We start from the raw sequence: 14,298 nt of genomic DNA, 5'->3' as shown, positions 1-14,298 counted from the left end.
TTGTAGCCTGTCGGTGTAATTTGGTATCTTTACTCCTAATTTATAATCAGGGAGCCTGAGACCCAAAAGGGTTAAAGAACTTTTCCAATGTCATATTCTGGCAATATCCAAAAGCTAGGCCCACCTGAACCCAAATGTCACACTATCAAGATTTGGATTCTGAAGCCTCTGGAATCTTATCCACCTTCCCTACTTGACATGTATTTGTTGGGGAACAATTAACCTCAAGATGAGTAATTTGCCACCATTCTGTATGTATTTCAAATTTTCCCATTACACAAGGAAAATGAGAAAAATATGTCCTAGATAACACAAAGAAAAATGCTTCATTGTCTTAATTGCCTTTCTATTTCAATCAAGAAAGGCATTTAATTATTTCTGAACTACATTCAAAACTCTCTCTCAAGAATATTACCCTCCTCAGGTGGGTTAACCAAACCTGTGCAAAATATTTCTCAAGTCTGAATATTAATATCAAACATTTATTGAGTATTTTTATATGTCAATGCCAATTTAAATGCTTTCCATTTACGATCTCATTTATTCCTCACAGCAAGTCTGTGAAGTGGAAATAGTCATTATTCTGCTCGAACAAATGAGGAAACTGAGGTTCAGAGAGGTGAGAGAGCTTGTCTAAGTTCGAAAGGCAGTAAGTGGTGAAGTCAACATTCAATCCTCAGCCACCCCTTCAGGCCACATTGCTCCCCTCGCTACTCTGCTGTGCTGACTCTGAACAGAGCTACGCTTTCCCCCTTTGAGTATAGGTGAAAAACCAATATGGAAGACTCACCCAAGATGACTTGAGTCAGCTACTCAAGGGTCAGTCAGAACTTCAAGCCTCTAGAATTTGAGGTGGGTCATCTAAGGGCTATGGAATCAGAAGGGGCAGAATCTGTCCGGCTTCTTGCACAATCTGAGGAAAGAAGTGCTTGTTGCTTAACACCGCTTCCCTGGGCCCTGAAAATGCCCACATGACATCCACCCAGTGGCCTACTTTGACTTCATTATCGCTGTTGGAAACCGCAAAGAGAGGGAACAGCATTTCTATGATATGTACTTTATGGCCATTACTCTTACCTCATTATTCTTACTTCACTTAAAAACAAAAAAAAAAGAACAATCAACTCAGTATTTACACTCTAAAACTGATTGGCATGAGCATGTGTGTTTTATTAGTAAGAAAAAGAAAGTATTTTCTAGCATGATGGACTATACCCTTTGAAAAGCATACAGTACTTGAAATGTGTGGGCCACATCAGTAGGAAAGATGGCACCTGCAATTGTTTGGAAGGATTTTAAACTTCATAATAGGTAAGCTTAGGACAGTAATAGTATCCTTACATCTTCAGACCAAAATATTGTATAGTTTGGGCTAAAAAAAATGTTCAGTCTTCACAGTAGTCTTAATACCACAGTTATTTTTAACCATCTTAATGAAAAGATTCTATTTCATTAACCTTGCCTAAGGGCATGTATGAGAAAACATTGATGTTTTTTAAATATGAAATATAACCTCCATTCCCAATAAACAAGAGCAATGGTGCATTCTTTGTGTGTCTTTGAAGGCTTCTAGTCACAAATCTAATCACCTGTTGAAATGTTATCTATTTTATCTCCAATAAATAATATGTGAACACTTAAAAAGACTCTATAAGCTCACCTTCTTGCATTAGGATTTGTGAAAATCAGACAGCCTGGAGATGTGCGAGCCGATGTTTAGTAAAGACTTGAAACATAGTCTTAAACACTTGGAATTAGGTAAAAAATCTAAACAAAGTTCATTTTCTCTTCATTTTCCTTTGTGTTAGTCCATGGCCATGTGTGTGGTGAATAGTCCTTCACACGCACTTGCACACTCAAATTTCACTATGCTCTGGAGAGACCACTGGATGGGAGAGACTAAAAATATCGTTGAGCTTTCATTTTCCAATCACAACAGCTGTCATTCAGATCAACACTTCCCTCACCACCCCCACCACTGGTTTAAAAAGTTTTTAAATCTCCTGCAAAAGAAAAACACAACTGAGATGTCGCAGCAAGAGTGGGGAGTTTCCAGGCCAGTTTTTGACAAAAAGCCTGTAAGCAGAGAGATTAGTAAAGCATTGGACACCAAAGCACTTATGCCCCAAAGCATTTCTGGTTCCTGATACCTCCGGCTTCTGTACGGCGACTACACGACGGGAGGGCAGCCGTGGTCAGGGCCCAAAGCCCATCCAAGGTGGGAAGTTTTTAGAAGACCCCTTGACACTAAGCTTGGATTTCAAAGAGATGCATCATCAACGGCAGGGGCAAAGTTACTGTAAACCTATCCCACCTTGCCCCAAGCCAGGAGACTTTGGGCCCCCGACTGGCCCTCAAGAGGCTTTACACTCAGATTCCCACAGTTTGAGCTGGCCAGGTAATCTCAATTTGTGAAACGGTGTAAGGTGATACCCAGCTGGTAGTGTACCCAGGTACCTCGCGGAGCAAACCCAAAGCATCTCAGGGGCAGGTCTATCTATGCCAGGCCTTGGTTACCCCTACAAATAACTTTACAAAGGAAGGAAGGCAAGCAAACAAAGATTAGCAGAAACACAAGGAAACACAATGTAACAAAATGCAGCAGAACCAATAGAAAGCAGAAACATACCAGCACCCTGCCCAGACTTGGAAAAGTGTCAGGCTGACTGAAATACCACCAAAATTACCATGCTTAAAGAAACAAATGACAAACTGATAACATCTGCAGGAAACAGGTATATTATCAAAAATGGATTATATTGTAGGAAACTATAAGATTTGTCACAGCAAATTCGAAAACCAGAGTTTTTATAAATAAATAGTAAAATAACAAATGTTAAGTACTCAGTGAATGGGCTTAACAGCAGATTGGATAAAACATAAGGAGAAGTAATGAACTGATAAACTAGAAGGGTTTTAGGTATAAAATTATATTTAATTGTCCATATAAATTATATACAATATAATATACTGGATATGAATTAGAATACACTGTCCAGGATGAAACATAGAATAGTAAATAAAGAGAGAGTGAGACACAAGGAGGATATAGTGAGAAATGTAACATACATTTGATCAAGGCCTTAGAAGGAAAAGAAAGAGAGAATGAGGCAGAGGAAATGTTTGAGGAGAAAATCACTGGAATTTTCCAGAACTGAAGAAACACATTAATCTACGATCAAAAAGATCTAGGGAACCCCCCCAAAATAATTTCCTTTAATCTGCTAAGAGAGTAAATCCTAGAAGTTCTCATCACAAAGGAAAAAATTTTTTTAATTATATGAGGAGATGGATGTTCAGCAAACTTACTGTGGAAACCACTTCCTGATACACAGGAATGCCAAGTCATTATGCTATATATACACTTAAATTTATAGTGTTAAGTCAATTCTATAGCAATAAAATAGAAGGAAGGGAGAGGGTGAGGGGCTGAGCGAAAAAAAATCTGCAACTAGAGGCATGATAGTAAAATTGCAAAAGAACAAAGGCAAAGAGATAAACCTCAAGTAGCCAGAGAAAAAAAACACAAGTTACCTTTAAGAAAGACCATGGCAATTAGACTGGCCCCTAGAAAACAGCTAGCTGTTTTCCCCACAGCAAGAACGGAAGGCAGAAGACAGTATACCGGTATCTTCGGTGTATCAAATGAAACCAATTGTCAAACAAAATCTGCACCCAGTGAAAACCCAGCTAAACCTGAGAGGATTTACCACCAGCAGGCTCTCACTGCAGGAACTCTGTCGCTGTGCTTCAGGCAGAAAGACAACGGTACTGGGGAAAAGATCTGAGATGCAAGAAAGTTAGCAAAGCAAAGGTAGTAGAGAATGCGGTGGAATAAAATAAGCATAGACTGCATGAAATGTAATGACAATTTCTGGTGGGGGAAACAGGATTAATTTAAGGTATTAGACAACAGCAGCATGGGAGTTGAACTAGGGGAAATGGAGAAGGGAATGAAAGGTTCTGGCGTGCAGTTTCCTTGTGCTGTCTGTGCAGGAGAGGGTGGAGGTTCTCATGACTTCCAGACTCAGATACGTTAATTATGCAGGTTGTGATTTCTAAGGTGGATTCGATTGGAAGGGCTGCCATAACAAACCATCACATGCTGACTGGCTGGAAACAACAGAAATTTACTTTCTCACAGTTCTGAAGGCTAGAAGTCCCAAATCCAGATGTCCGCAGGGCCAAGCACCCTCTGAAGGCTCTTGCCTTCAGAATCTTTCCTTGGCAGCTCCAGGGTTGTGGCACAAGTACCTCCGATCTCCACCTCTGCCTTCCCATGGCCGTCTCTCTCCTGTGAGTTTCTGTCTCCCCTTCTTGTACAGACACCAGCCATACTGCATCAGCACCCGCTCTAATGACTTCATCTTAACTTGATTACATCTTCAAGATCCTATTTGCAAATCAGGTCACACTCACAGGTAGCAGGGGTTAAGACTTCCATACGATTGGGGGGTGGGGTGGGGGGTGGACATAATCCAACACATAAATAATGTGACAATGAAAATTGTAGAACTAGAGTATATTATTTCCAAACTAATAGAAGAAAATGAATTGAATAATTACTATGAATACTGAAGATTAAAAATAATATTGATACCAAAACCTAACAAGAACAGCATGAGAAAGGAATATCACAGGATATATATACACATATATATATTCCATTATGTATATATATTTCTATTCCATTATATATATATATATATACACTATTCAGCCATATATATATATATATATATACACACTATTCAGCCATAAAAAGAATGAAATCTTGCCATTTAGAATGACATGGATGGAGCTAGAGAATATAACCCTAAGCAAAATAAGTTAAAGACAAATGCCATATGATTTCACTCATATGGAATTTAAGAAACAAAACAAAGGGGAAAAAAAAGAGACAAACCAAGAAAGAAACGCTTAACTCTGGAGAGCAAACTGATAGTTACCAGAGGGGAGGTGGGTGGAAATCGTGAGGGGTGAAATATGGGCTGGAGATTGAGAGCACACTTCTCATGATGAGCACTGAATACTGTATGGAATTGTTGAATCACTACATCATACACCTGAAACTAATTATAACACTGTATGTTAACTCTACTGGAATTAAAGTTAAAAACTTAATTAAAATGAAAACATAAAAATAAAATAAAACGTATTGAGATTTGTTTTGTGGTTCACTGTATGATCTATTCTGGAGAACGTTACATGTGCACATGGAAAAAACATGCATTCTGCCCCTATGGCTGTCTCGCATCTGGACATTACTGTTAAATCCTTGGCAGGCTGCTAGACCATTGCTTGCCCCAAACAGGACCTTAGGCTCTCCCTGTCTGCTTGGCAAGAGGCTGCCACTTTAATAGACAGTGCTGCAGATCCGGAGGCAGCAACAATGTTACTGACTTTCATGGCCTGACCCACCCACGGTGAACTGCCATCACAGAACTGGGGCTCCGCCATGGGGTGGGAGCAGCTCAGGCAACAATGTCACAGATTCATATTGTTCTCACCCAAAGTTCATGAGATTTCATCAGTGTGTGTGTGTGCTATGCTTCTGATCAATTTCCAAAGCACTGAAATTGTTGTCTTTGAACTTTTGACCAGCTTAATAGTTGTTTTTTAGGACAAGATTTGTTAACCTTCTCACTCCACCATGCCAGAAGTTGGAAGTCTAAAAACATAATCTTGAGGGGCACCTGGGTGGCTCAGTCAGTTAGGCGTCCAACTTTGGCTCAGGGTATGATCTCATGGTTTGTGGGTTCGAGCCCTGCATCAGGCTCTATGCTGACAGCTTGAAGCCTGGAGCCCGCTTTGGATTCTGTGTCTCCCTCTCTCTCTGCCCCTCCCCTGCTCACATTCTCTCTCTCTCTCTCTCTCTCTCTCACTCTCTCAAAAATAAATAAACATCAAAATTTTAAAAAAATAAAAATTAAAAAAAAAAAACATAATTTTGAATGAAATAACTAAGGTGCAGAAAAGTACACCCAATATAATAATTCTACATATTTATTTCTAAGTACAGGTAAAACTAAACTACCTGGTTTAGGGATGAGCGTATAAGTGGTAATACTATGAAGAAAAGTAGGTAAATGATTATCATATAAATGAGGAAAATAGTTACCCCCAGGCTGTGGCTGGGAATGGATACATGGAGTACAAGGAGAGTTTCTAGGAGGCCACTACTATTCTAGTTCTTGACTTGGATGGTAGTTAACAAACGTCGCTCTATAACCATTCCCTAAAGAATATATATAGTTTTATGCATGTTTCTTTATGAATGCTATACTTTACAATAAAACTTGGATAAAACATACCATTAATTTGTTAATTTATTCAATAAATATTTATTGAGCAACTTTAGTGTAAAAGACACTGTTCCAGACAACAAGTATATAGTAATAGAAAGACAGATACGGTCTCTATCCTTATGGGGCTCACAGTTTAGTGGGAAGATAGCAAAAAGTTAAGTCCCCCAAAAAAATACTTTCAGATTGCAATAAAGAGTATGAAAACCAGGGTGGTGGGTAGAGGGAGGCAATGAAAATGAGGGCCATGAGCCTGATTTGTCAGAGCAGGTCTCTCGGAGGAGATGACATTTGAGCCAAGAACTGAAGAACAAGAAGGAGAGGCCCATATAAAGATTTGGAGCAAGTGCCTCCCACGGAGAGAAGATAATAAGTTCAGAGCTCTGAAAAGTCTGGAGAAGGAGAAAGTGACATGAGAGGAACTTGCAAGCTGACATCCATCATCTGAAGGATTTGCTTTGGAGGAACTCAAGGAAGTAGAGTGAGGGGCTGCAAACCAAGGGAGGCTCAATTCTGCTCGAGGGAAGGCAGGACTCAAAGTAGACTGATCATACTTTGCAGTGAGGCTGCAGGGGCCAGCAGCATTTTTTTTTTTAACATTTATTTATTTTCAGGAGACAGAGACAGAGCGCGAGTGGGGGAGGGACAAAGAGGGAGACACAGAATCCGAAGCAGGCTCCAGGCTCGGAGCTGTCAGTGCAGAGCCCGATGTGGGGCTCAAACCCATCAACCATGAGATCATGACCTGAGCTGAAGTTGGACACTTAACCAACTGAGCCACCCAGGCACCTCCGGCAGCATTTTTAACAATCATCATTTTAACTGTGTAACATGTGAAAGCAATTCTGCACCTCTTCTTTTTTGGAAAAGCATTTCAATTTCAGGAATGTTGGCTGTAGGATGTCATCTATTTCAGTAAAATGTTTCTTTGCCTTTTACTGTACAGCAAACCATGGTGCAGGGTTAAAACTGACAAAAGGAAACAAAATGACAAAGGGCCGCCCAGCCTTTATGAATGACTTTGGATGGGCATGCTGGTTACGACCCCAAATCACAATTTTCTTTTGTAGAAAGGAAGATGCGGATTAAATCTTAGAACATGTTTGCGTGTCTTTTTCACATTCGTGTACCAGGTAACCAAGTTCAGACTGAACTGATTGCATAATACGTTTGCGATATAGAACTTTTCGTACTTACAGTGTTTTTGTAAACATAAACTCCAATTTGTTGTCTTTTTTATATCTGTTTATGTAACATTTAAGGAAAGACGAACCAGAGTTTAAAAAAAAAAAAAAGTTTATTTAGAGGCTCCAGGGTGGCTCAGTCAGTTAAGCCACCAACTGACTCTTGATTTCGACTCAGGGCATGATCTCACTATTCATGAATTTAAGCCCCGAGTCAGGCTCTGTTCTGACAGCGCGGAGTCTGCTTGGGATACTCTCTCTTCCTCTCTCTCTCTCTCTCTGCCCCTTTCCCGTTCACATGCTCTCTCCCTAGCTCTCTCTCTCTCTCAAAATAAATAAGCAAACTTTAAAAAAATTAAAAAAGAGTTTATTTAGAAGGCAACATAACAAAAACAAATTGTACCACTGTGGTTTTCTTTTAATACAAGACTCATGATGGGAAGCTGCAGCCAGTCTTGAGGAATGCGTTTCTCTAGAAAGTTGGGTTTCTTAAAAAACAGCATGTGTGAAGCACACATGATTAACAAAGATTCCCTTTGAGGCAGAAAAAAAAGCCTTTTCCCCCGATTAATAATTATACACAAATATTTATCCTGCTTTATTTTCCATCATCAAAAAAGGGAAATAACTCAAATGTTCATAAACAGATGAATGGATAAACTAATAGCAGTAGATCCAAAGAACATTACTCAGCCAAAAAAAAAAAAAAAAAAAAAAAGGCTGAGCTGACTCATAGAATATCATTGATGGATCTCAAAGTAATTATGAAACATCAAAGAAATCACATACAAAAAAGAGTAAACATTTTGGGCTTCCAATCATATAAATTGTAGAACATGAAAAGGTACCTATTATAAGTGGCAGGCTTATCATTTCTGTGTAGAAAGGATGGGGTGGCAATCTGGTTGAGGGCAAGTTTTGGGAGACAATTTTAAACTACTTGTACATAGCATTTTGAATAAATATAAGGAATCTCTACTACCCAGACTGAGGGTTGGCGAGGGGACATTAAAACTCCCTAAAATAATACCCCTGAGGTCACCAGTGGGTAATACTTAAAGACATTGTCAGCACCCAGCACCTAGCTCCCCAGAGTCAATATGGGTTCTAACTCCTCTTAGCCAGTTCTTCAGGTTTTTTTTTTTAATTCTATGAGCCATCTGTATTAATAGAATAAATACCTTTTTTGGTTTAACTTACACAAAGTTGGTTTCTATTACTTGCACCACAGAAGGCTGATATGGTGGGGACCCGGGCACCCGATGGGATGAGGTGATCTTTAAAGTCTCTTTCGATGCTGTGGTTCTAAGATAAGCACAAATAGAATTAAACCTCTCTCAAAGGAATCAATAGTTATAGATGTGCTGGGGAGACAATACTTGACTTGGTATCTCAAACAGGTATATTGGCTGTAGACACTTTAAGACAATGAAATAAAGTATAATTTGCAGCTTTGGGGATATAGTTCCAGAAACTGGCTCAAAGTACACTTACTAGTGACACTCAGCAAAATTTGGAAGGAGACTCTGCCAGAATACCATCATCCATTCCATTGAGAATGATGTCAACACATCATAAAATAATTGAGCGAATGTTGCGGGGAGCAGGAATCTGTAAACATAAAGAGGATAATGGAATCATAAACATTAATCAGCATCAGGAACAAACAGGGCTAAAGGAAACCTGAAAAATTCTCTAACAGGATTCAAGTAACTCTCTCGCCAGAAAATAACCATACTTCATATATCTGATTGTCATTCCTATATGTAGTGTATCTTATATATATTGGGAAATCTTCTAATGTCTGCTCACTGTGGTTTGGATCTCAGCTTAGGTATAGTAATGAACACTGAGGGGAAGAAAGCATATTTTTACTCTGAATTGGAGTGGGTAGGTGGTAAGAGTATATAGTTCTACTAAATTTGGCATAGAAAAACGTTTCTATTGATTCAAAATCAACTTCTTTATGAAAATTTCTTCTGAAAAGCAATCCCCCTAGTTTTTTTTTTGCAGATAAGAGCAGTGTTTCAGGCAAGACAAAAAGCATTCTGTTCCGTTGAAACTGACCCCTCAGCTTTTGGGCTTCTAATGGCAAATTAAATTCACCTCAGCAAGAAAATTAAATCACAAAAAAATAACTTTTGTAATGCGGGAAATAGCTGGTGGATTGATCTTTATGAATTTCCTTATTTCTTTACCTTATAATGGTTTTTCTTAATGGCAGCACCAGCATTAAGAAAACAAAACACATTTGATAGAAATTCTTTGTCTTCCCTTTTTAAATTATTTAGTAACATTGGGTAGCTAAGAAATTGTCTGTGCTCCTATAAAACTCCCTATGCTAATTGTGGCCAGCAAATTAGTAATTATAACTGATTATACAAAGCAGGAAAGGGCCACACTAATGCTAGGGAGTAAAACGTGCAATTAGATGGCTCAGCTTTAGACGTCTTCACTCTGAATCTCTGTGAAGAATGAAGAAGAAAGCTCTGTACCAAAATTGAAGGGGACCAGTTTTCTGATTGTGTCCTAGGGGATTTGGATAAAGCTCAAGCAATTTGAAGCATACCCTCAGGTTGTACTCAGCAGAATTCCTGACCTCTGCCACATCCTATCTATCATAAGCCTTTATCAGGAGAAGATGCCAAATCACAAGCCATTTGGTGGCATATAATTGCTTCGACATTGACAGCAGAGGAGTATATATCATCTCCTGTGTTAAAAAGGGAGTGAGTGTTTCAAATGGAAGAAGACTGACTATAAAAGCAAATTTAAATAAACACAAAAAGGAAGCTAAACCAATACTAAATGGAAAGGAATATCAACATAAAATGAAAGCTTAAATACAGATTGAAAAAACAATAATGTATGATTTCTAATCAGACTCTTTATGGTCTATTAGAAATATTGAAGAATCAAGAGTTGAAAGAATCAAGAGTTGAAAGGAAGGAAGGAAGGAAGAAAGAAAAACTTAGAACAGCTTATGGAATCTTGGACTGATTTTAGATGGTGTATGAAGTATTGTGGTTGGTTCACAGATACAAAATTAAATAATACGGATCCATCAGTCTCAATTCTTTTGCTTACATCAAGAGGGAAGTCTCAGGGCTAGTCTGTCTTCAATTTCTCTTTAACACCTCCAAAACTCCCTTTAAAAAGGAAAAACAGAGCAGATTACAGGCTCTGAGCCTTAGGCAGACAATAACATCTACTCAAATTTAACTACATTATGTTGTTTTTATTACATCTATTTTTGTGGTTACTCTATTTATGGCAAGTGAACTGGTTTCCATTTGTAATCGGCCTATAAATTATTTTCTTTATTTACATTTTTAAAAACCGAGTCAACTTAAGGACAAACATTAGATAAATTAGAGTACTGGGTGCAAAAACAGAGAAAACCAGTACTGGGCCCAATGAAATTGGGCAAAAATGTTATAATGGCCCTGAAATGACTTCAGTTAAGAAAACATTAGCTTAAAATCACAGACTGTTAGAGCTAGAGGTGAGTCGGAGCTAGCAATCCAAATCCCCTCATTTTACAGGAGGAGACCAAGACCGAGAGGGCGCGGTTTGCCAGGAACTGTCATCACAGTTTGTAATGGCAGAGCCAAGCTTTCATCTAAGCCTGTTGCCACGTCCACCACTGCTTTGCCATTATTTAATTTGTAGCCTTCTCAAAAGCTATATGTGTTGGAATTGGCGAGATGTGTCCAGTCCACAATGGTGTCAAAGTGAGAAGGGAGGCCACAAAGGAATTTAGATTTGCTAACGCAGATCAAACTTGTGCAACTTGCAAAACTACAGTGACATCTAGTGGTATTGTTTGATAATGTAACTCGATGCAACCCTTGCTTTGAGAAGGCTTCTCTTTAAAAAGCAAACATTTTATATGTAGAATATCCCTGTTTGAGTTTGTTTTCTCATGAATAGATGTATTTTTAACAAGAATACAACATAAAAGTTGTGTCCTTGTGCAGCATAACAGAGGCACGTGTTGATCGTTTGTCCTATCATGGACGATGTTAATTTTGACTGTTTGGCTAAAATGCTATCAGCCAGTTACCGTCCTTTCCTTTCTAATCAATAAGTGATTTGTGGGACAATATTTCCAAGATTTGTAAATATCTTTTTCTTCAAACTTTCATCTACTAGCTTTTGTATCCATTGATAATCCTTGCCTGAATTCTTCATTATTATAATGGTTGCAAAATGGTCATTCTCTAGTTCTGTTATCATTTTACTGAAAGCATAGCTTTCCGGTCTTATTTATGTTTGTATACATTTATTAGTATGGACTCATGAATTATAATATCATCTATAATCTACATAATAGATTATATTTATTGATATCCAATATGGCTGTCATAATTAGAGCAGATATGTAAAATTTCTCTAGAGTCTCAACCAAGTATGTCCTCTCTCATCTCTGGGTCTTTGCTCTTGCTGTTCCCTCTCATTTGAAGACCTCTTCCCAATAGATAATAGTAGGTAAGAATTCATGAGTATATTCATGTATGTATTACATAGTAGATATTTCGTATAAAGTATTATATACAGTATAGATTATATATTCATGCATAGGTTACAGACTATAATCTATATATACTCAATACATTATGTATAGGTTTATACTATACATTATCTATCACTATTGTTATTTATTCTATTCAAAAATACAAATGTCATGAAAGTCAAAAAGTATGAGGAATTGTTCTAATTATAAGGAGACTTAAGAAATGTAACAACGCAATGCAATGCATAATCCTGGATTAGATTCTGCACAGGGTGTGGGAAAGGAGTTGTAAACAGCTGTAAAGGACATTAATGGGATAACTGATGAAATTTGAATAATCCTATTATTTAGATACTCTGGATTAAATAATAACACTATACCAGTGTTAAATATCCTCTTTTGATCATTTTACTGTGATTATGTAAGAAAATGTTCTTGCCTTAGAAACTGCACACTAAAATATTTAGGGATAAAGCAGCACTATGTCTGAAGCTTATTCTTAAGTGGCTCAAAAAATAATGTGTGTGTGTGTGTGTGTGTGTGTGTGTGTGTGTTGAGAGAGCAAATGTCAAGAAAATGCAGCAAAATTGTAACAATCAGTCAATCTAGGTGAAGGACACACAGAAGTTCTTTGTACTATTCAAATAACTTTTCTGTAAGTTTGAAATTACATCAAAATAAAGTTACCCTAAAAGGGAAAATAAAGTTTTGTGACATTTTAATGTCTTATTTATTGAAAAACAAATGAATAAAGAGCAAAGCAAATCAGTAAATTCGTACCTAGCAGAATTTCAAAGTCTCAGCTACTAAGTTTCTTTCCACTGCTGCATACAGTTTGAAGTAAAGCCCCACTCTTTTCATTAGGGAATTATCATGCTAGTCAAGGAAATCTATTATAAATTACTAGTTTAAATTCCCCAGATGTCTGAAGAATTCCTCAAAGGCACACATATTTTTATAAAAGCTCACACATTTAATATCATCACACACAAAGGACTTTTATCCAGGTTGGGTTCTGGCATTGAACCAACCAGCTGTGATTACCCTTAATTTGGAATAGAAGACGCTATGAGGAAAAAAAAAAATGCTCTGAAATATAATTCTCATCTTAAAAGGAAGAGGAAGTGGTAAAGATGCAGTTGGAGAAAGGGACTCACTGGGTGTGGGAGGAAGTTGCTGGGAATATTGTAGAGAGAGAAAAATCAAAATACAAAAAAATCTCAGGATTTGGATAGAATCACAGTTGTCAGACTTACTAGCTGTGTGGTCTGTGGGATTAATTTATTTAACCACTAGAACCTCAGTCTCTCGCCTGTAGAATTAGAGCTATTCCCAGTGAGTAATCTATACCTGGCACTCACTGTAAGTATTGACTGACCTCTAAGTCCTGGGCCAAGCAGGATGTGATAGTAGATAAATGGATAATGTCTGGCTGCTGGGGCATCCTGATCTCTTCCCAGACCGCCACAGCCTCTTAACAGGGTTCTACCATCCACTTTTGTGAATCCTTCCGATTCATTTTCCACACAACAGCAGAATGACCTTCCTAAAAGATAGTCTTCAGCTCCATGCCTAAACTTCCTAATGTGGTACACTGGCCCCTTTGTCACCTCATGGCCTTGTCCTCTAGTATCTCTCTAGGCTCTCTTTCTCCAGTCTCTAAGCTCTACTACTGGCTAATAGACCTTTGTGCAATGATATATACGTTCTATCTATACCTTGAAGGTCCAGTATGGCAGCCACTAGCCACACATGGCTATTGAGCACTTGAAATGTGGTTAATGTGACTGAGAAACTGAATTTTTAATTTTTGAAATTTCATTTAAATTTATTTATTTTTTCTGCTTTATTTTATTTTAATTTATTTTGATTTTATTTTTTATTTTTTAAAATTTACATCCAAATTAGTTAGCATATAGTGCAACAGTGATTTCAGGAGTAGATTCCTTAGTGCCCCTTACCCATTTAGCCCAACCCCCCTCCCACAACCCCTCCAGTAACCCTCAGTTTGTTCTCCATATTTCAGTCTCTTATGTTTTGTTCAGTCTCTTATGTCTTATGTTTTGTCCCCCTCCCTGTTTTTATGTTATTTTTGTTTCCCTTCCCTATGTTCATCTTAAAGTCCTCAGATGAATGAAGTCATATGATTTTTGTCTTTCTCTGACTAATTTCACTTAGCATAATAGCCTCCAGTTCCATCCACATAGTTGCAAATGGCAAGATTTCATTCTTCTAGATTGCCGAGTAATACTCCATTGTATATGTATACCACATCTTCTTCATCCATTCATCC

This window comes from Lynx rufus, unplaced genomic scaffold, assembly GCF_022079265.1.
Source record: "Lynx rufus isolate CCGP_SWC_20201006 ecotype Redwood Valley unplaced genomic scaffold, mLynRuf1.p SCAF_1, whole genome shotgun sequence".
Taxonomy (NCBI): Eukaryota; Metazoa; Chordata; class Mammalia; order Carnivora; family Felidae; genus Lynx; species Lynx rufus.
This window is presented reverse-complemented; position numbering follows the sequence as displayed.